The sequence below is a fragment of the Natator depressus genome, chromosome 7, assembly GCF_965152275.1.
Source record: "Natator depressus isolate rNatDep1 chromosome 7, rNatDep2.hap1, whole genome shotgun sequence".
Taxonomy (NCBI): domain Eukaryota; kingdom Metazoa; phylum Chordata; order Testudines; family Cheloniidae; genus Natator; species Natator depressus.
In genome coordinates this window covers 10,089,789-10,111,126 of record NC_134240.1, presented here as the reverse complement: position 1 = coordinate 10,111,126, position 21,338 = coordinate 10,089,789, and the positions used below count along the sequence as shown (strand labels likewise).

The 21,338-nt window shown below is 41.0% G+C and overlaps 1 protein-coding gene across 14 annotated transcripts in view; it reads left to right on the top strand.

The window, feature by feature from the left end:
- Positions 1-21,338, top strand: part of FOXP1 (forkhead box P1) — a 494,830-nt gene that overhangs the window by 334,430 nt on the left and 139,062 nt on the right. Inside the window, exon 1 of one of the 14 annotated variants that reach the window (XM_074957492.1) lies at positions 6,710-6,854. The exons of 12 other annotated variants lie outside the window; for them this stretch is intronic. The gene's annotated coding sequence lies outside the window, so the exon portion shown is untranslated. Of the gene's footprint in view, positions 1-6,709; positions 6,891-21,338 lie in introns of those variants that run through there. One more of the 14 variants, XM_074957491.1, reaches the window with a different exon arrangement.

Here is a 21,338-nt window from a genome sequence, read left to right as displayed (position 1 = left end):
CATCAAGGCCTTCTGCATCCATACATTCACAGCAGATGCTGCCATCCTACCGCATGTCTATGGGACAGAACTTGTGCCGTGGTTTACTGCACAGTTGAAGCCAGGTACCCTGGAGCTGCCAATTTCTGTGCTTTAATATTTGTATACATTTAAAATTCTGATTTTTACTAGTATTCTGAGGCGTTTCAAAGGATGCAAATGGAACAGCATGGGAAATCATTTGAAAGATATAGATTATTAAGAAGGTGAACACTTCTTTTGAGGAATGACTGGACCATGTTCTGTAGCATCACCCTGGTTTCACTCTCTACCTCCTGCTGTCCTTTTCAGCTCCCCAGCTCAGACTTTTACTTCAGCACTACCTTTTTCACCTACCTTCCCAGCCCATTTCTGTCTTTTTCCCCTCTTCTCACTTTGAGCATTAAACAGGGATAAAATTGTTCTAATTTTTCTAATGTTAATGAAAATCCTTATTAACAAAACAGAGTGTTTCATAAGTGAAGAATAGGAAATTTGGCATGTAGAAGTATGGGTTTGTCTTCTGTTATAATAGTGTTATGAATCGGAAATGGTGACTTGGGTTGGAGGAGGGAACCTTCACTCAAAATGTACTGCTTTCTAGCTTTGGCTGGTTGGAAAATGTGATCTTTGGTAACCTTCTCTATTGTACAGCTCTCTGTGAGAAAGAAAAATAGTTTTTTACATTTTAAAAAACTCTGTTCTTCAATTGGCTATGCAAAAATCTTATTACAGTATTTATTCCAAACCTGCACACATAATGTTCAGTCAAGGAGAAAACAGCAAAAAACAGTTGTTGATGGACTTAGCAGAGAACTGGATTAAATAAGCATTAGTCTACTGAAGCTGATTACAGGAATATGAAAATGCAGTATCTTAATGGTACATATTTTCATGTGGCAGCTCAGTTGCCTTCCATTTTGCAGCTAATATGTCTATTCTTATGAGTCATTTACTTCTTTAATTACCTTTTGCAGGCAAGGCACCATGGTATATTAATGTGAATGATTTTTACTGCCAGTTTATCATACAGTGCCCCAGAAGTTGAAAGGCATAATTGACTTGGAAGAGCAGCTCATGAAGGAAACAATATTTAGTTGACAGTTTTCCTTGTACTCTCTGTTGACGTTTATGAGTTTACACTATGCTAAAGGAGTAATAAACACAATTTTCTTTCAATAACAGGAAAGAGTAGCTTCTCAAATACATTTGTGGAAAACAGATTTGTTCATTTCTTGAATAATATAAAATAATGTGTTTCCAGTGCGGAGGCATATATAAAATTGTCAATTGAATTAAACCTTGGAAGGTGCATTTATAACCAGCCTTAGAGCATTAGAAAGTATTAGGATGCATATGAATCAAATCAATCTAATGAATATTTAAATTATGTACAGATTTGGATAAATCATTTTCAAATCTGGGTGTTGGATTATTTGGTGGCCTTCTCTTCAATGGGAAAACTTGAAGAGAGCATGCAAATCTGTTTGCATAGGTGGGAAAATGCTAGTCTAAGAGCTCTTGATAATGAAATCCTAATTCGCAGTTTCTCGGTAACTTTCCCGAAGTTACAAGCTTGAGAATAGTTGAAAATACAGGATTGCAATCTGTCAAAGTCTGGGTTGTTTCTGGAATGATATTTTTATTGAATTGACCTTGTCAAATAGCAAATTCTCTTTTAATACATCCAAGGGATCATGCAAAGGTATGATCAATCATGTCGTCCACTTTAATTAATTTAAAGGCACACATGCACTCATAGCTAGCTTTAAGCCACCACATTTCCAGCCTTGGTATGTTGATGCAAACTATTCTCTCGTTGGCTTGGAGACAGTTAAACTTTTCACAGTTTTCTACGATTGTTTGCAGTTCAGCCCCGTGCAACATAATGAAAGTTTTCGAGCCATCTGTTGTTAAGCTGGCGGTGAGCAAGGCCAGTATATCCAAACAAAGTGCTGGCCTGCTGTAAACTGAACCTGTCAGTTTAGCATAGCTTTGTTGACCTCCCCAATGTGCAGGGCAGCCTGTGGTACCAGGCGCTGGCTGTGTATATAGCTTAGAAGGGAACTGCTTGGGGGGACCATGTTTACTTTTTCCACTTAGTGTTCCTCCCACAGGCTTGAACTAGTTTATACTAAATCTTTAAATTGACACTGTTTTTTTTTCTATTCTGAACTTTTTGGGTTACCGGAAAAAAAAATTTGACCATTGCTGGCGTTTTGAACTTTTCAGAAAAGATTTCAAGAAAGAAAGGTGTGTATGTGTGTGATAGATATGTTCACAAATATCACAGCTTGGTTTCTGGGCTACTATTGTCGTCTTTGTTCTGTATTATTTAAGATCAGTTACTCATTTGCTTCAGAGTTTGGGGACTAGTAGACAAGGTGGAGCATAGTAAGCAGTGAGTGCTCCTGTGTGTGTTGTCTTAATATGAAACTGATGTTGCATCCAACAATATCTGGAACTGGTCTCTTTTGCTTTTTTTTTTTTTTTTTTTTTTTGGTTTTGTTTTGGTGGGTAACATTTCCACTGTATGATTGTATAGAATCTAAGACATGTCTGACCAAAATCCCAGCGATCAAAGCTGGAAATTGCTGGAACTCTCCTGCTTTTCTTTGTTTTGTTTTCTTTCTTGTGTAACATGTCAAGCTTGCCTGATTTTTGCATTCTCACCCGTCTCAGTGCACTTGTATCTTTCCTATTCTCCTTGTTCCTCAAACTTTCTTCCCCTTTTTCTTACTGAATGAATGCTTATTTTTTGTTTTTTTGTCTAGGAGACAGTATGTGACATTTTACCGTAAATCTTAATCCATGGTAAACAATTTGTGACCATGTTTAAAGGCTTGGCAACAAATCTCACTGAGGCTGAGACAGGAAAATAAGTGTTCCCTATCTCTGATGTTTGCTTTTTGGACTCCACCTACAGCAAATACCTTTGTGCTTTGACCTCTGCCAGAAGTACTTTTTCTACTTTATTTTCTACTTTTGTCGTACTTATTGTGTGGTTTTTGGCCTCCAAGTACATTTTAGCTACCCAACCGTTTTTGGAAAGCAGTCTTGTTTTCTATGACCCAAATGCTGCAGTTCTTAATCAGTAAGAAGTTTACCTGAGTAAAGACCTGCATAATTTTGGCTTTGTTGTGTATTCCAAACATACCTCTTGTGCAGTTACTAAAGTGCGTCCTATACAACCACTGTTAAATATGTCGCAGCCAGTCAGTAACTTCAAATGGTATGTATCACATGTAGTGGAAGCACCTCAGTATTTCACAGACAGTAAAGAAAGAACAATTAAAAGTCATTAAAAGCAGTTTTTTATTTTAAACATACCAGAGGGTTGGGAATTCCACAGTGAGGGGTATAATGTATACAGGACCAGTCACCAATCAGTGATGTTTCAAGTTACATTCTGTGCCATATGTTTTAGGTGCAAGAAGTATGTCAGTGGTGAAAAACTCTCAATTTAAAATTCAAATGACTGCACTTACTAGGAAATCCCATACAACCCTAATCTGTTTGTAAGGTGACTGACACAAAGTGCTTTTTGTTTTAAGGTAAAAGAAAATGCTTTCAGGATAGGGTTTCTGGTATAAATGTCAGGTGCAATGCAATGTGTGCTCTCTAAAGAAGTCGAGTAGATAACCTTGGCATTTAGGACATTGCCTTTTACAAAATGAAATTGTATTTTGGTTTTTTAAAAGTAGGACTACATTAAGAGGTCACTTATTAGCTATGTTTTTGCTAGCTGTCTGAAACTCAGCTCTACTGTCTATTAAACTCAAACCACTATGTAAACATTCCTGTGTTGTTCCTGGTCTCTACAATGGCCAAGGGGATCAGGTTTCACCTGCCTGCACATCTTCAAGCAATTAGAGCAATTAGCTTGAAGCCATTTCACATTCAAGGTCTGCTGTGACATTCAAGTCCAGAAGAAGTCTGGAGGAAAAAAAAAACCACCAACCCAGAATATAGAATGGCCACTTTTCAAAACACATGAATAAATAATCCACTTTCTTTTTTTGTATTTACAGCTACTAAAGGATGCTGGTGTATGGGTTCTGAATACGTATACAAAATTGTTGTTACCAAGAAAGCATCCTAATCATTTAAACTTGATAATGAAGTTTTGCCTATGTGTTGGGATGGGTAAGGGAGAGGAATAGCAACCTGACTTCCAATGGTTATTGGAGTGAAATTATGTTGTCCTGGTCGTATTTATTGACCTCGCTTGCTTGTAGGACAAATTTTTCTTCTTATTTATGTGGGGATTTATATTTGATGTTAACATTGTAAAACTGCACTCATTCAGGTACATGTATCAGTTACATTGACATTCAGCACTGAGTTTAGTGATTCTAGCAGTAAGTCTTCAAAGCTGCTATTTTTTAAAAGGTTGGAGCAGATTAGTGGTGACCTTAAAAGATTAAACTAGTACAGTTTAAAGATAAATAATCAGCCTTTAGCACATTAGATAGCTACATAAGCATGACAGAAGGTGACTTTCTTCCAACAGTTCTAGAATCCAGGAAGCATTTTTACATTTGTAACTTGGCTACACAGGACCAGTGCTTTGCACAAAGCAAGACATAAACTGATTACACCGCTTCAAATTGGTTAATGCAGTTTTAAATCCACAGTTTTCCTGTTGGTTTATTATGCAGAAGAGGGTAATTTAAAAAGCTATGCCCACTGCAAAAGATGATCTTGCTTTGCTGTCCCGGAGGGTGTTCTTAATCAGAAATAACCGCAGGCTAAATTATAATGTGGAATTCTGCTGCCCTTTAACCTACTGCCTGCTCATTCAATGTTTGCTAACAAACAGCTCTCAGTACAAAATTGTTTGAGAATTATTTTTTTGTTATATGTGCTAACTTCAATTAAAATAAGAAGCTTTTGGGGGGTGGGGAATTTAAAATGTATAGATGTCCTGGGAAAGTTTTAGCAATAGTTCCTTACAAGTCTTCTCCAGTACTTAACTATAGACACTGTGGCACACGTAGTTCAATTTAAATAAAATCATCTCATGAACTAGTTTGTCTATAGTGGTGGGAAGGAGGAGAGTTTAATGACAGTCCAGTAACTAGCCACTTTGAAGAACTAGAACTCTTAAGACACGTGCATCCTAAAAGGGTGGATGTTCCAAAGGACGAGGTTACTCATCTCTTGAATTTCCACCAGCAAATCTCTAAATCTGCTTGTTATTTTATGGGCAAGCATGGGTAACTATTCCATATTATAAACAGTGATATTTTGAGTGGGGAAGTAAAGGCATGGTGGACTTTTTTATTTTATGTTTAGAAATACTTAATTAAAATGTACAGTTGGCAAATTAATTGGCAAGCTTAAGGTGAGAGTTACTGAGTTAGTAAAAGACTCGTTGCACGACACCCGTTTTCCCCCTTATGTTTACATGCTGGAGCGGAAACGTGGTACTTCAAAAGGAGGTGATGCCTCTGTAAAGCAGATCTTTCCAAATTTTTTTTCTAGACTAGTCTTCTGTTTCTATGATCTGCCTTTTGAACTGTTTTTGTGGCTGATCAGTTCCACCTAATATGTCTCTTGATTTCTGCTATTGTAATACTCAGACGACATGCTGTTCTCTTCATTTTTATAAGCTTTAGATGCTCCTGCCTGTCATACTCTGGCGGTTTATCTTCAGCGTCTGGATTTGCTTTCAGACTTGCATGTCTATCAAGCTGCTGTTGCTTTGAATGTGAGATCAAAAGAAGATGAATTCCAGTAAAAAATTTCCTTGTATGAAGAAAAGATTGGGGCCTATGTAAACATTCCACTGACAGCTCCCAATGAGTTATTTTAGCAGAGCATTAGCACCCAGAATGACAGACAGTCCAAAACTACATGCTAAATAACAAATCAGTCCCTTCAGCAGCAGCACGTTGCCGCAACACCAATGCATTTTCTAAAGGAATCCTGTTCCTCTTTTTTTTTTTTTATTGAATATGGATGTTCGACTGTTCATCTCTTTTCAAGCTGCCTTACAGTGCAAGCCCTAGTTTACTTTTCTTGACAATATCTGTATCATGTCACCAACATGACAGAAGACAGGACTTTGATAATTGGGGTGAGAGACAGTCAGTGAGTCATCCTGAGTTAAATAGGTAGTTTGTTTTAGTGAGTGAAAGGAAAATGTAAAGAAGAAAAAGCATCTGCTGGAATATTGAATGCATACTCCTAAGATGTTAGATCCAAAGGGTTGGAGCGGGGTGGGAGTGGGGGTTGTGTCTGTTGTTGTTGTTGTTGTTGTCTGTTGTTTTAACAAATCAAGCAGTTTGAAAAATAGCTATGAAGTCTGGCCAACCCTAAAAGACAATTTTAGACATAAATGTATACCACTGCAGAAAGTAGGAAAGTCTAGCTGGACTGAAACTATATGTAAATATGAATTTGCCTAGCTGCATAAATGAACTGAATTTTTGCTGCTGTTTGGTCTAGTTCATTCTATGTGTTTCTGCGTACAGACAGGGTGCTTTTAATAATGCAGAATTAATAGATTTTTTTTTTGTGATGTTAAATACAACTTTGAAATTACCTGCAAGCTCCTGCTGATCTTTCAACTTTGCAAGTGAAGAATTGCTTAAGGAATTCTTGTGGTTTCTTTGTCATTTTAATAAAAGCAGACGTTGCTACTGTGGAGGCAAACCTCCCGTTGTTGCCTACAAAGGGCAGTGCTCCAGTGTGTTTTCCCTTCAGTGTGCGCTTCGGCTGCACAGCACTTCCTGTTTATTCAAACATCTTTTTACCATTCTTCAACCCCCGCTTCACAGAAACAGCCAGAACACATCTACAGCAAGAAGACGGAAATCTAAAGACAGACAGTAAGAGCTTACTCTGTTAAACTCTTCATTTTCTCTGTAAGTGTTCAGAGAAAAGGAACACGTAGCTTGGGTTGAACTTTTCACTTGCTATCTTCCTCTGTGGAGGTATTCTTGCAATGTAGGAAAAATTCATAGCCCAGGTTTTTAGAGCAAAATAAGATGATTCAGTTAGTTTACTGCCTTGTTGGCCACCAACGGGTATTTTTAAACAGATTTTAAAAGAGATCTGGCTAGTTCTAACTCCTCTTTTGGTGCACTGTCGCTTTCAAATATATCTCTGGAGCTTAAGCAGTCGTGTTGCATTAACCTTATGGGGGCTGACTTTAGCTTAGAATCTACGTATGCTCATTATGTTTTGTGTGTTTTCCTAACGTTTTCACAAGTAAAAAAAGTCGAGAGAGCAAAAGAGAGAGACTCAGAGTGTGTGTCTGCAGAAATGTTTCTTTTTGTCTTCCCCAAATTGTTTGCTCTGTCACCATTTGTGAACCAGTCTTGCTAATATTTGTTCCAATTTCATGCTAATAAAGATCAGGCTGCTGAAACAAGCATGGCTATTATCTCATTCATATTACTGTTGTTCAGACTGGTGATATTACAAAAGAAAAGGGAAACCACGCTCACTTTTGGTGACGGTTGTTAACTTTCATGTTCGGGGCTTTCTCTCCAGGTCTTCAGTGTTAATGATTAGGGTATCTGTGCATCTCAACTCTTTTTTCAAAGATAGCATTGAGTCTCTGTGGAATCTGCGTTTATAACATGTATGTTGTTTATCCTGTCTGTTCAGCTGACTGACTTAATAAAGTATTCAATATTTCCTTGATATTCTCCCCTCTCCCTTGAAAGTCCACCAAAATAAGTAGGCAACTTTTTAATGTGATCATTCATGGCATTCGTATACTGGCTATAAAGCATAAGAGGAAATGGAAAATATGTAGCCTGACCTATGGAGAAAATCCATCCTCACTGAGGCTTTTTCTGCCTCCGTGAGGTCCTAATACACTTTAAAATTTTAAACGGTAAACTCCCATCTTCCTAGAAAAGAGAGCGAGTGAGAGAAATCGAGCTCTGTATTCAGCCAAACCACAAGTACAACAAACATATTTTTAAAATATATTGCTAGGCTGGCTTTTTAATGTTCAGAAGTTGTTCTTCTTTGCAGGGGAAAATGGTATTTGCAACTGCCTTAAGGACAATTTGTTTAACAGTAGGAGTAATTGCATGGGGAAAATGGAAAGAGTGACTGAAGTTATTTACTCAGATGTTAGTGTAGGTGTGGGGCAGAAAATTCACTGTGGGAACAGTGGGCTGCTTTTCTTGGTATCATAGTCTATTTGATGACCATCAAATTTCCCAGCTCGCTGGTTTTGTTTTTTCTGGATGGCATGTTTGATTATTTATCAGAAGGGAAAGGGAGTAGCTGAAGCAAATAAACATGTGACCAAGCTGTGTTTTGTTTTCCACTCAGAAGGCCATGCCCTTTAACAGATATACAGAAAATAATAAGGGTATTGTTTTATGATAAAAGGAAATTGTGTGTGTCATTTTTTAGCAAGTCACTTAACCCTTCGTGGTCTGTGGCCTCCACCTTCTAAAAGCTCACAAGGTTTGCCCCTGGGAGTTAATCCACTGTTTTTTATGTTTTTGTCAGTGGAATGTTACCACTGATTATTTGTTCCTCCATTTGGTAGATTTATTATAGTCATTTCTGCTTCAGCCTATCCATAGGTTTTTTTTTTTTTCATTTTAGTTAGGTGGTTGACTAAATCAGAACCACTTGCAGTTTTGTGGAAGGATGGGATGTTGACTCTTGAGCAAAATATTGACAGCACCGTTAGCCGTTCTGATATTGCTTCATCCAGTGTTACAATGTGGAGTTACAACAGTGCTAAATCCATTTCAGATACTCTCTCTCTTTAACACAATTCTTATTAATATCATCGTGGACGGTATGTGGCTTCTAATGAGAGTTTTAGAGAATGTTGAATATATCTTCTGTGAAAAACTATAAATAACTTAAGAAATAAAATAAGGGGTTGTCTGATTGGTGGGTAGCAGGTTGCATGTTTTAAGGTGCTTTTACTGAATTAAAAGAAACAAGTTAAGATGGTGACATACTGGGGTACAATTCAGACCACTGGGGGGGGCCTGTCACCCTTTCCCTGCCACCCCTGCCCTGCAACCTGGGGTGCCTTACAATGCCTTGCTGAAATAGGTCCCACCTGGGCCACTTACAAACAGCCTCCCAGGATGCAAGTCACAACCTGAGTGCCTGTGTGTAACTGCAGCCTGCCAGCTGCAACCTGGCTCTCACCAGCCTCGGTTATACTGTAGGGTGACCCCAACATATCCCCAGTAGCGACTTCCCCCCCAGAAATGTGTGTCCTGTACTGCCCAGCCCACTCCTGGACAGTACAAATATTTTAAATCCATTATTCCTTGAAGGGGATAATATACCATTTTATAATCTTAAACTGAGTTACCCTGACACTTCATTTTAAACGCAATGGATTAGTAAAATAAAGTTTATTAACTACAGAGAGAGAGCTTTTAAGTGAGTACATGTAATGAGGCATAAAAGTCAGAAATGGTTACAAGAAAAATAAAGATAAAACACTTAACAGTGCCTAACTTAACAAACTCTTAGATTTATGTAAAATTTCTCACCACATGCTTCCAGCAAGATTATTGACCAAACTCTTCAGATCAGGACTCCCCCCCACTCCCCCCTGAGTCCAGTGGATGTTTTCCTTTGTCATCTTAGGTGCGATGCCAGAGACAGACTGGGCAGGGGGAGGTGTTTGGGGTGTTTGCCCTGCTTTTTGTAGTTTGTTCATCTTTTTGAAAAACATTTCTGTCTGGGAGCTCGGAGACAGAGTCTGTGTGGAAGGATGTTCTCTGCTGTTTTTTCCCACCTGCTTGAGTTTTCTTTGTTTTCCCTCCCTGCTTGAGGACTCTGTTTACTGCGTAAATGCAAATTAAGGCAAACATATACTCGTTTGTTCGAGATAGGTCTGTTTAACCAGTTTGGTGCTACGTGAGTTTCAAACATCATACAGGGAAATCCTATAACGTCACGTACAATGTTGCTACACCTATTTTATCAGGACAATACTGATCAGCAAGTTATGAGTTTTCAAATGATATCTTACAAAGCATACATTGTACAAAGATTATTCAGGGCTTTATTCCATCACACTGACATTTGTGTGAAAGGAAACTGAGATGCAGTTTGTTTCACATTGTGCAGGTAGGTATAAATTTAATAGACTGACTTGCTTTCAGAATCTCTCTTTGTCTCTTAGAATTGCATGTCAGTTCGTGTGTTTATTAGCTCCCCTAGTCTGTAATACTAAGTGACTTGCTCCTGTACCTTAGGTGTATTATCTAGGGTAAGGGTCATTCTTTTTGACAAGGACCTAGATTATGGTCAAAAAAGAAAAATTGTATGATTCTTTGAAGTTGCATAAAGAGATCCACATTGATAGTGGATCCTGAGGAAGGACCTGAGTTAGGACAAAGCAGTGGCTTTATGAAACTAGTTTGAGGAGGGTATTTCTTGCATAACGGGCTGGGTTGTGAGCACAGAGAAGTTTGTGGGAGAAATGGACAATCAGGCAGTGGAGCCTGGCATTGTAGGCTTAGTATAGGGGGTAAAAGATGACATGACAGGACACAAGAACCGATGAGTAGAGAGGGGCTAGGTAAGGTAAGGACCAAAAGCTTGAATTTGATGCAGTGGAGAAGGGGGAGCTAGCAGAGGGTCTCAGCAGGCCCATGGTATAGTCAGAATAACAAGTCAGGAAAATGTTCTTAGCATTAGAGTTTTGAATGGGCCCCGAAGAAGGAGAGACTGGGAGGGCAGAGAGTTAGAGGGTGCCATACTTGAGATAGGAGATTATGAGAGTGTTAAAGGTGTGAACAAAGACAAAAGGCCATGTCTTAGAGATGTAATGGAGCACACTTCAAACACAACCATGATTTATGGATCTTGAGGGAGAGCAGAGTCAAATATGACAGCCAGGCTGTGGGCCCGAGTAACAGGGGGTATGGTGGTGTCAACAGTGCAGAGTGTGTAAGAGAACATAGGAATTAGCATACCAGGTTGGACCGGTGGCCCGTTTGGTTCAGTATCCCATCTCTGGTCATAGCTATTACCAGATGATTAAGAGGAAGATGCAAGAAGCCTCAAGACAGAGAATTATGGAATAAGCTGCCCATCACGGAAGTTTCTTCCTGACCCCTGATGGTTAGAGGTTGACTGATGCCCTGAAGCATGAGGGTCCAAACCCTCTTTTATTTTGATCTTTGATCTAGTGTATGGCTATGGATGTTCTCATTATTATCTATTCAACTGTCTAATACTTTTTGGAATGCTACTGCACTCTTGACATTGGTGGTAGCTTGTAAAAGTAAGTTCCAAAGGATAAATTTGTTGCATTTTAAAATTAATAAATAAATAAATAAATAATCCCTTGATCAGTTTTAAATTTCTTGTAGGACAGCTTCATTGAATGTCTGCCTTCTGTTTCTGCTTTACCATTTAAAAAAAAAAGTTACTAGAACTGAACACACTGTTCTAGGTTAGCTTGTGCTACTGAGTTGTAAAATGGCATTGTAATATTTGCAGCGTTATTTTCCATCCCATTATTTATAGATCCTAACATTTTGTTTGCTTTTTGACCCCCTGCTGTGCACTGAACAGTGGTTGCTTTGAGATGTCCACAGTGATGGTGAGGTCTTCTTCCAGAGTGGTTACAGATCATTCAGAACCCAATAATGTATACCTGTAGTTAACATTATTCCTGCCAATATTCAGTGTCTTTCAGTTGTTAACAGAGGGTCCCTTTGAAGTTCCTACAGTCTTCACAAGTCTCAACTAACCTAAGTAATTGTGTCTCACATGCAAATTTTGCCACTATGCTTTCCATCCCTGGATAATTACAGAATTTATAAAAAACAGTATTGGTGTTAGTACAGAACTTAAGGCTGTTGACACTTTTGCTGTGTTGAAAATTGGGTTTTTATTCCATGAGCCTCTGAATGCAATTTTGACCTGTAATGTTTCAGAACGAGGATTAAAAATATATTTAAAATATCTTGGCTACGTAATGGAAACATGCAAGCAGCCCTGTTCAATATACAGTTTACATCATAGCCACAAAAAGGCAGTGTCCACTCGTACAGGACCTTTTCTTGGATATGAGAATTTCCTTGACTTCTGGTGCCCGAAAAGAACCTTCCGTGGCTGGTCCTCCAAATATTCAGTAGTCTGATTCACTTTGGATAAACATGCAGAAGTTCAGAAACTGATCCAGGCTATCTGTTCCCCTTTAGCCTGCAAAAACGGTCTGGACATCTCATAAGATTTTTTCATACTTCAAACAGTTCAGTTCGGGTTCAGTTTGCATTATGAGCTGAGGCCCTTGTCAGGTAGCTTTCATTCTATCAGGATGTGTTCGCTCAACCCCCCTTTGTCGCTGGGATAGGCCTCAAACGTTCTGGGCCTTTCCTTGCCAATATAAAGGTAAGTTTTTCTTGATCTTTGGGAACCTTTTACCAGGTGATGTTTAAGTGGCTCTGGCGAGTCTCGATAATGCTTTCTTGCAATAAAAGAGAGAAGTGTGGAACAAACCCTTTTACTCCGTTACTGCCTGTTACTTTGTAAGAGAGCCACGGAAGATTTCAGATGTGACTAGAGAGTAGAATTTTCCTAGCCTTTGTTGCTGCCAGCGCTGGTCCTAGATTCACTGGTACCTGTAGCATAACTGGATTGGGCCCCGCATCCCATCGTCTCTTGCTTCGTGTCTGCCTCCTTTCTTTCACCTCTCAGCATTTATGGAAAGGACAAGAACCACCCTCCTAGCCCCACCTGCAAACTTTCATAATTTCTGAGTAGTTCCTGCATACCTGGCAGCATCTGAAAATGACAGAGCTGTGTGGAACCAAATCCATGTCTCTTCTGAATGCTAGAAAGGCCTTCTTGAAGCCAAAGGGGCATGGTTCTATTTTGGAGGGACAGGATTTAGGGAGCTAGGCTCTGCGAGGGATTCAGTGTGTCCATGAGCATCAGGATTTAGGGCAGGGATGGTGAATCTGCCATTTCTCTCTGCCTAGAAAGGGCACAAGCATTATAGAAGATACTCCAATGCAAATGACAGAATGGCAGCTCTGGCGTGACTCCTCTGCCATTCTGTGGTGTTGGAAGGAAGGATTCTTATTTATTCTGCTGTACTTCCCCTTATTTCTGGAGAGAAACGCCTCAGCACACAGCTGTGCCGTTGGGGAAGGATTTGGGCCTGTGGGAGAAAAATAACATCTTTTTTTCCTCTCCATTGGCCTACATAGAGCTAGGAGACATTTCAGGGGCACAAAGTGGTGAAAATTATAAACACTTGGGTAAAAAAGAATGTGCATAAATATATAATGGTCCCTGTATTGCTCCAGCAAAGGAATCACTCAGGAAATATGTGGCTACATCCATCTGCCTAAGCCAGGCAGTCAGGCCCAGCCAATCACCACTTTATGTAATGAATGAGTTAATTTTTATCAAAGCTTCTCCTTCCCCCAGCACCAATATACAGAGCTGACCAATGTCCCCTGGGTAAACGCCAGATTTCCAGAGACAACTGTGCTGCAACAAATGCGTGGAGGACAGGTGAAGAGTGGACAGGCGGGAGATATGGGCAGGAAGAGTAGCCAAGAACAGGGGTTAACTGAGGAGAAAAAGAGCAAGACTGGGAAGAAAAATCAGAGGTGCGGTATGAGAGATGGAGAAAAGGGGGTGGAGAGGAGAGAGGTGCCATTGCATGTTTTTCTGTTCTGGAAGGGGTTGAAAGCACTGGCTTACGAGGAGCGGAGGAATCAGACATTGGAAGAAAACATCTGCTTTTCTGTGCATCTTCTGTATTTTACTTCTCTTTGGGCGCCTCTTCTTTTTGGTTCCTTTCCAGTTTGCTAGCTGGGTCTGGTCACCTCCCCTTGTTCTGCTCCTCCCAGAGGAAGAGCACCTGGTGCTGCTGCTGCTTTGCACCTTTTTCCATACTGCTCTGTTCTCCCTCACTCTCCACACGTTGTTCTGATCCTCAGCGTCTCCAAGGTGCAGTGGTGCTACACTCCAGCGTACAGGTTGACTCTGCCTGCCTGTCTCCCCCCTTCTGCTCATCCCCACTTGCTGCTCCCAGAGGAAAAGTGCCGTAAGGGGAGAAGCACAAGAAAGAGGATTGGGAGTGAAATTAACCAACCCTGAAACTATAGTGTATCCAGACTTCAGAGCTTGGTGATGGCATTGTGCTTCTCCAGTCCCAGGAGCTGTGGAACAGAGTAGTGTGTAAAGATGGTTGGGAGCTGCGAAAGAGGAGACAATTGACAAATACTGGCTGAATCTAACAGCACTTCCCAGGCATGACTGAATAAAAGCAAGAAAACCCTGTAGGGTCTCCACAGAAAAGGAGTGGTTTGGAGCTGGTCTGTTCAGCTGCCATTGCAATATTACCTAACTTAGCCTATGCCTGAGGCCACTAAAATGTTGTTAAGCTTGAAGAAAAATGGATGATCAGAAATCTTATATGTCTGATACTGAAGAACCTTTTTGTGCCTGAAACACTGCAGGGATTTTTTAAAAAGGTCTAATTGTGTGAAAACATGACTTCATGTTATTCTTGCAAGGTCAGGGAGGAATGTCTCACATCTGGAAGTCTGGGTTGGGGTAAAACTCTTTCCAGGCATGGTCTTGATTTCCTGGGGTTTTTTTTGGGGGGTTGTTTTTTGTTTTGTTTTTTAAGAGTATAATTAAAATCACAGTAAGACTGTGATACTGGCAAAGAGGTCACTTCCTGCTTCTGCTACCCATGCTCCTCAGACTGCCATGTTATCAGCCCTGATTACTAGTAACGTGCTGCTTAGATGCTACCATCTTTCCCCTCATAGAGGAGGTTTTCTCAAACTATGAGCCCTATGCTTATTGCTGGGGATATCTCTCCATCTACCCAGGCCCACATATGGGGCAGCATCTGTGGCAAAGTCCCAAAAGAAGGGACATAAAAAAAGATCCATGCGGGAATTGAAAAGCATATAGGGATTTTGTTCTGTATTGTAAATGGTTCATTCTGTAACCTGTGATTCTCTATTTCTGATGTAAATAACTATCAACCACAAAAAAACGGGCAGGGCACAAAATGTATGTGAAACGTACAGGTAGCACTGGAACTAGATCAAGTGATGCCCCTTGGAATGAGGGGCATTTGAGGGATATGATGGTTGAGCATGGATTGGTCTGCATGGGGCCTAAAACTCTTGTCCATCTTTTTATTTAGACCTTTGACAGTCAGCAAATCCAAATTCTTGATTCCCTGTGTGAATCTTTCAGCATGTACTGAAGTCTCACTCACATGCTTTCATAGATTCATAAGGGCCTGTCCAATCAACTAGTCTGACCTCCTTTATATCTATGCTTGGCAGAACTCGTTGTTTTTTTATACATAATTTTGACAGATAATATCAGTGTTTATTTTTAAGCATTTTTTTTTTCAGTTTTGTTTATTTAAGTTTTCACAGTTCTGGGAAATTATGGGAGGAGCGGTCAGACAATAGCTATTTAATGATAGTAGATGTTGGGGTTCAGGAAGTTAAAGTTTTATAACTGTTAACACACACAAACTGTCAACATAACATGTCAAAATGTAAAGTGAAATCCTTAAATCAAGCTCCGATACCATTCTCCAGCAAGTTCTCATGTACTTTCTTATGTTACCTGTCTGTAAATTTCAGCTATTACCGATGGAAATATTTTCCCTTGTTCTGTCTATGTAGAGTGAAATGGACATTTACGTTTACTGATAAATATCTAATCCTTCCAAGCCTGTTCATATCATAGGCCATTATTTTTCACCCTGTTAGCCCTCTTTAGAGCTGCAGGGACTCGACAGGGTTTCCCCTGCAGTAGCAACTCCTGCTCAGAGGGGGTTTTGGTGCTAGCACTGAGTGCAGAGAGACTTTATAACCTCTGCTGTTAATATTCCCTTTCTTCTTCCCTTCTCACCCCATGTCCCCCAGTGGTGCCCAGGTAGCTTGGAGCCATATGCGGGGAAGAGGAGGTGGTTGCTGTCTGCCTCAAGGCTGGGGGCTCAAACAGGAGAAGATTGGAAAAGTAGATTAGGGTTATGGGGGCTTCCCTTGAGCCATTATTTCCTTTCCCTGTACAGTCCCACTTGAGCTCTTTACCTGGGCCTATAGGCCCCTGTTTCCCAGGGTTCACATGTCACTCTCCAGTTTGCCTGGGTCAGCCTTACTGCATCTGGAAAAGCTTTGGGGAGAGAAACAAGCTGTAGTGTGTTAGGCCTCTCACTGAAGTGTACTCGGCCCAGGCTACCATAACTGTATATCCTTTAGTGGTCGCGTGTTTCATTACTTGCTGATCAGTGTGAATATTGAGAACCTGGAGGGTAGTGCTGGAGCTCATTTGCTTTGATAAAAATAGGGTCTCATGGAAAAACAGCTTGAGAGCCAATGCCATCGTATATTGAAGAGAAACAGTTAACAAGAGGCTCTGTAGGGCTGGACGTTGTAATTATTTTTCACATGTACAGTTCCTGTAAAGATTGTACACGGCACTGTACATTTACATGGCCCTTCGGTTTGTAAAAAACTTTTTTTTACCATTTTTCCCCCCTGCAGTGTTTCCCACCCTTAATCCCCTTCTCAGCTTAGCAGCTGCTGGTTTTCTGAAGTCATTGGAGTTGCTCCAGATTTATATAGAGAGCAAAATGTTGCCCCCCAGTCTTGTGTTTATGACTTTAAAATGGTTGTGGAAATTGAAAGATTGAGTTGCTCATAATGAAAGTGTTTGGTACCAGCAACAACTTAAGCTGTAGGAGACTGGGTGTCCTGGGCAAACAGCTGAGTAGTTGCATTTTGCCTAACTTGGCAAGAAAACGAACAAAAACCACCATGTCCTGATCATCTCAAAGGGATAAGTTATTCCCCTCTATGTAGAATTGGTTGAGAAATGTTAAATGGCTGCTGCCTTCCATCCCATAGGTTGTGTTTCAGTGGTGAGTGAAGTATCTCCCTTATATCCTTTGTAAATCGAGCATTGGGAGCATTGGCCAAAAGATGCTGTGCCAGCATTATGCTGAAGTCATTGGTAAAACTCTCACTGGATTCAATGACACCAAGACTTGGACACTTACTATGTTGTTTATTTTTACAAAGTCCCTGAAATACAGGATTTAATTGTCTTTCTAGCCGTAGAAACAGACACTCCCTGACAGCTGCACGCTTACAAAAGAGCATGCTCACTGTTGTTTGGGGTCTGTGTGAAATGAGCTTGGTGGGGTCTGTCCACTTTCTAGCAAAGAGGCAACCGTGTCACCAAAACCATTCTCACAGCTGGCGGTTAGTGGTACCAGCACTTCTGCTTCCAGTCTTGGCAGAAGCAAGTATCAAATGGGGTAAGGAACTACCCTCTCGTGCCCCGTTCAACCAGGCAAGAACAAGGCAGGTGAGCAGGGCAGCAAGGGAAAGATAGCTGTGTAATAGTCCTATGGATTGGTAAAGGGCTTTAGTCTCCATTGCTGACAGTCTAACACCTATCAGCAATGAATTTATATATAAATAAAAACATGCCTTCTACTCATACAGGATAGTGTATTCAAATACAGTCTTGATTGTGAATCTTTGTGCTGATGATGGCTTAGGGACTGAATTTGCTGTCAAATTAATTTTTCCTTATACGCTTGCTTGGAGTATTTTTATGGTGCTGGCGTCCACAACAGGTTTCCCAAGCTGACCTGTAAATCTCAGCCTTGCACAGGAGTGGTTATTGTGTCTACGGGAAAAGAGGTGATCCAGAACTGAGCTAGTACTGAAACACTTTCTCTCTTGAGCAGCGATTGTCGGATTGTATTAAATGATGAGTGCTGGTGTAATGATGGTTTCTGTCCACTGGGGCTGAATTGAGATCAGCAAATTAATTTCAAAAGGTGTACTCCAAATGGGCTTGACATAGCATCTGCAGGAGTGAAGAAAGAAGGCTAACGCTTTCCCTACTAAGCTAATCATTCCTTTCTTTTACACACCCCTCTTTCTCTTCCCCACGTGTATGACGACTGTGGTTTAGACTTTAAAATGACATAGCCAAGGGGCATTGATCTCAGGTGGGGGTGGAGAAAGTTGAGAAAAAATTAGAGGAAGACAAAGTGACCGGGAAGAAGCAGTACTGCTGGAGACCTAATGGTAGCTTGGTGCAGATCGGCAGTAAGAACCGTACCTGGGAGCTGTTCCTCTCCACAAGCAACATTCCACATTTTAGAGGCAGGCTTATCTGTTGTTGGACTTAATAAGCAGAAGAGCCAAACCACGAAGGAGAAGATATGGAAAGTGCTGTTTGGTACTGCATTCCTCTGGGCTGTCTTCGTTCCCGCTGCTTGCCCCAGTGCTGACCCATCACTCTGATATGGTCTCTTCCCTTGTTGCTCCTTCCCTCTCACATAGTCTCTGTGACTCTCTTCTGCACCTCACCTGCTGCTCTCACCCTTTGTTTCCCCAACCTGATTTGTCTCCTTCTCTTCTGCCCTCTCCCTATACTGATCTCTCCTTGTGCGGTTGCTCTGAACCTCTTTCACCCCCTGCCTCCACACCACCAGTTCTCAGTGCTGGTAGTGGGGTGGGGTTGGTGGAGGGAGTTCTCCTGGCTCGCATCATCTGCTGGTGCTTGTGTAGGGACAGGAAAGAGCTGTATGAAGTAATCAGAGGGTCAGATCTGCCCTCACTCAGTTGCCGGGATCTCGGCAGCTGAAGGGGGCAGTGAAGGAGTCCAGCCCGCTGAGCAAGGGTTTGGTTCTGTCGTTGCTCAGGTAGGGTGTCCAGATGTCCTGCTGTTATAAGGACAGTCCCAGTGTTTGAGGCTTTTGTCTTACATAGGCACCTATTACCCCCCACCCACTGTCCCAATTTTTCACACTTGCTATCTGGTCACCTATCTTCAGGTCTTCACTACTTAGGCACATGCCTGGGGTATGGGAATGGAATAGCATTGCCAAACCTCCAGGATTGTGCTGGAGTCTCCAGGAATTAAAGGTTAATCTTTAATTAAAGATTATGTCATGTGATGAAACCTCCAGGAATACGTCCAACCTGAATTGGCAACCCTAGACTGGAAAGCTGCTTTTCAGCTGCTCCCTACCCACACAATCTACCTGACCAGCTAATTGACCAAAGCACTGAGCTTGGGTCGGACAGTGCGTGGCTGTCCAGCTTTAGGGCAGGACTGTTCCACTTGGAGAGATCTGGCTTTAAGGCTTCACGATCACAGCAATCATCAGTCTGGCTGCAGAGAGTTTCACAGCCAGCTCGAGTAGAAGCCAGTCGTTTCTTGCACGGCTAGTTGTTCTGGGGATCTTCAAAAATTTCTGGCAGCCAGTTTTAGTCGTGCAACCTCTCAGCTGCCAGAACGGATAGAATATGATCATATCACATGAAATGCATGCAAGGTCTGCTATAGCAACTGTATTTCAAAGAGACAACACATATGGTGGCTGGTTCTTTTTGGAATAATATCTATAAGCTGAAGATGTTTTATTCAAAAAGGCTGTAGCTTGAAAGGTTAGGGATGTGCTGATTGTTTGATATATGTTTAAAGAGAGGCTCCTGTGTGGGGTGGTTTTTTGTTTTTGTTTTTTTTTGTGGCCTATTGAATCCAATTACTGGGAACTAAAATGATCATTTGATTGCACTTTTATCTGGAATTATTCTTCTGTAGAGCCAGTCTTAATATATAATAATATGTTGCATTTGTACTGTATGGCATTTCTTGTCTGAGAAACTCAGAGTGCATTACCAAGTATTAATTAATTATATAAGCTGCACAACACCACTGTTAAGTTGGTGAGCATTCTTTGTCCATCCCCATAAGCCATGTAGGAATCTTTCTGCTGCTCCTGACCCACCCTTTGAGGCATTTTAACAACCAACCAGGTTAATTAAATAGAAATAACTCGACTTGGAGGAATTCATTTTTAAAATATAATTGCAAAGCATAATATTGATTATTTTTAAGCATTTAAATTTTTTTATCAATTTTAATTTTCACAGTTAGAAGATTATGGGATCTAAGCATTTTTCTGTGTTTATTGTTTTACATTTTCACTGTTGTGGGAAATTATGTGGGGGTTAGATAATTATTTAATGACTGTAGATGTTGGGATTCAAAAAGCTAAAGCTATATAACTATTAAACACAAATTGTCAACATCACATGTCAAAATACATAAAGTAAATATCCCTAAATCAAACTCTAATAAGTTCTCCAGCAGCATTTTACTTACTTTGTCTATCTGTAAATTTTGATTATCATCAATGGAAATATTATTTTTCTTGTTTTGTGAATATGGTGAAATTGACATTTACAGCAAAAAAATCTAATCAGTCCACGCCTAAAAATAATATTTTGCCTTCACTATGCATAGCAAGTTCCACTGAAAGATCTCCCAGTCTTTCCTGCCGGATTTTATTAATTCATGGCCAACAGAATCTTCTGTCTTGTAGGCTGAACTACCAGAGTAGTCCTTGCACACGTACATGTGTGTGCGCGTGCGCGCACACACAGTTTCTTTGAGGATATGATTTGTGTGCATAGCTGACAGCTTCTCACGCTCCTTGCACCCTTTAAGGATCGCAGGACACAGATACACATGCACGTCAAAATGCCATTTTTTTCGGTGTGTGGCAGGTGCACTGAGCTTTGAATGGCTATCCCTAAATTTAGAATCTGATTTTATGTTTACTTTTACCCCACCAATCTCTGCTCGAAAACACAGCCGTGTTTAAAATCTTTACTGATCTGACAAAGACTTGTTATTAAAGCGCATATTGAAAACAGCGCTATCAAGGTGAATGAAGGCAGGATATGAGGGGAGGGTCTCCTCCATAGTGCACTGGCAAATCAGCCATGAAACAAGGGTACAGCAAAACTCTCAGCACTCCAGGAGCCCTGTTCTGCAAGGTGCTGAGTGTTTCCGAAAATCCAATGTGTACCTTCCTCTCCCACTGAAATCAAGGGCAGGAGCAGGGAAAGGAGAAGAGACAAAATCCTTAGCTGCACTCAGTAAGCACAGAAGCAGGAGGAAGCTGTTTGTGCCTCCCCTTTCTTGAGCCTTATTCTCTGTCCCTCACAGCATGGTTTAGAGCAGTGGTTCTCAACCTTTTGGAGCTCAGGACCCATTTTTAAATGTCTGTGGCCTGTCGCGGCCCTGTAAATAGTCTGGGGACGGAGGCCCTAGGGTGGTTTCAGTCCGATACTACCCCCTGGAGGGTGTTGGGTCCGGCCCAGCACTCACCCCACAGTGGTGGATCCTGCAGTTCCTGTGCTGTGGGGATGACTGAGCGTGGCTCTGGGCCCCGGAGGTTGCAGTGCCTGAAGCAGGGAGGCAAGCCCATCCAGCGTTGTGGGATGGGAGCCACAGGAACGGTCACACGACCCTTTGAAACA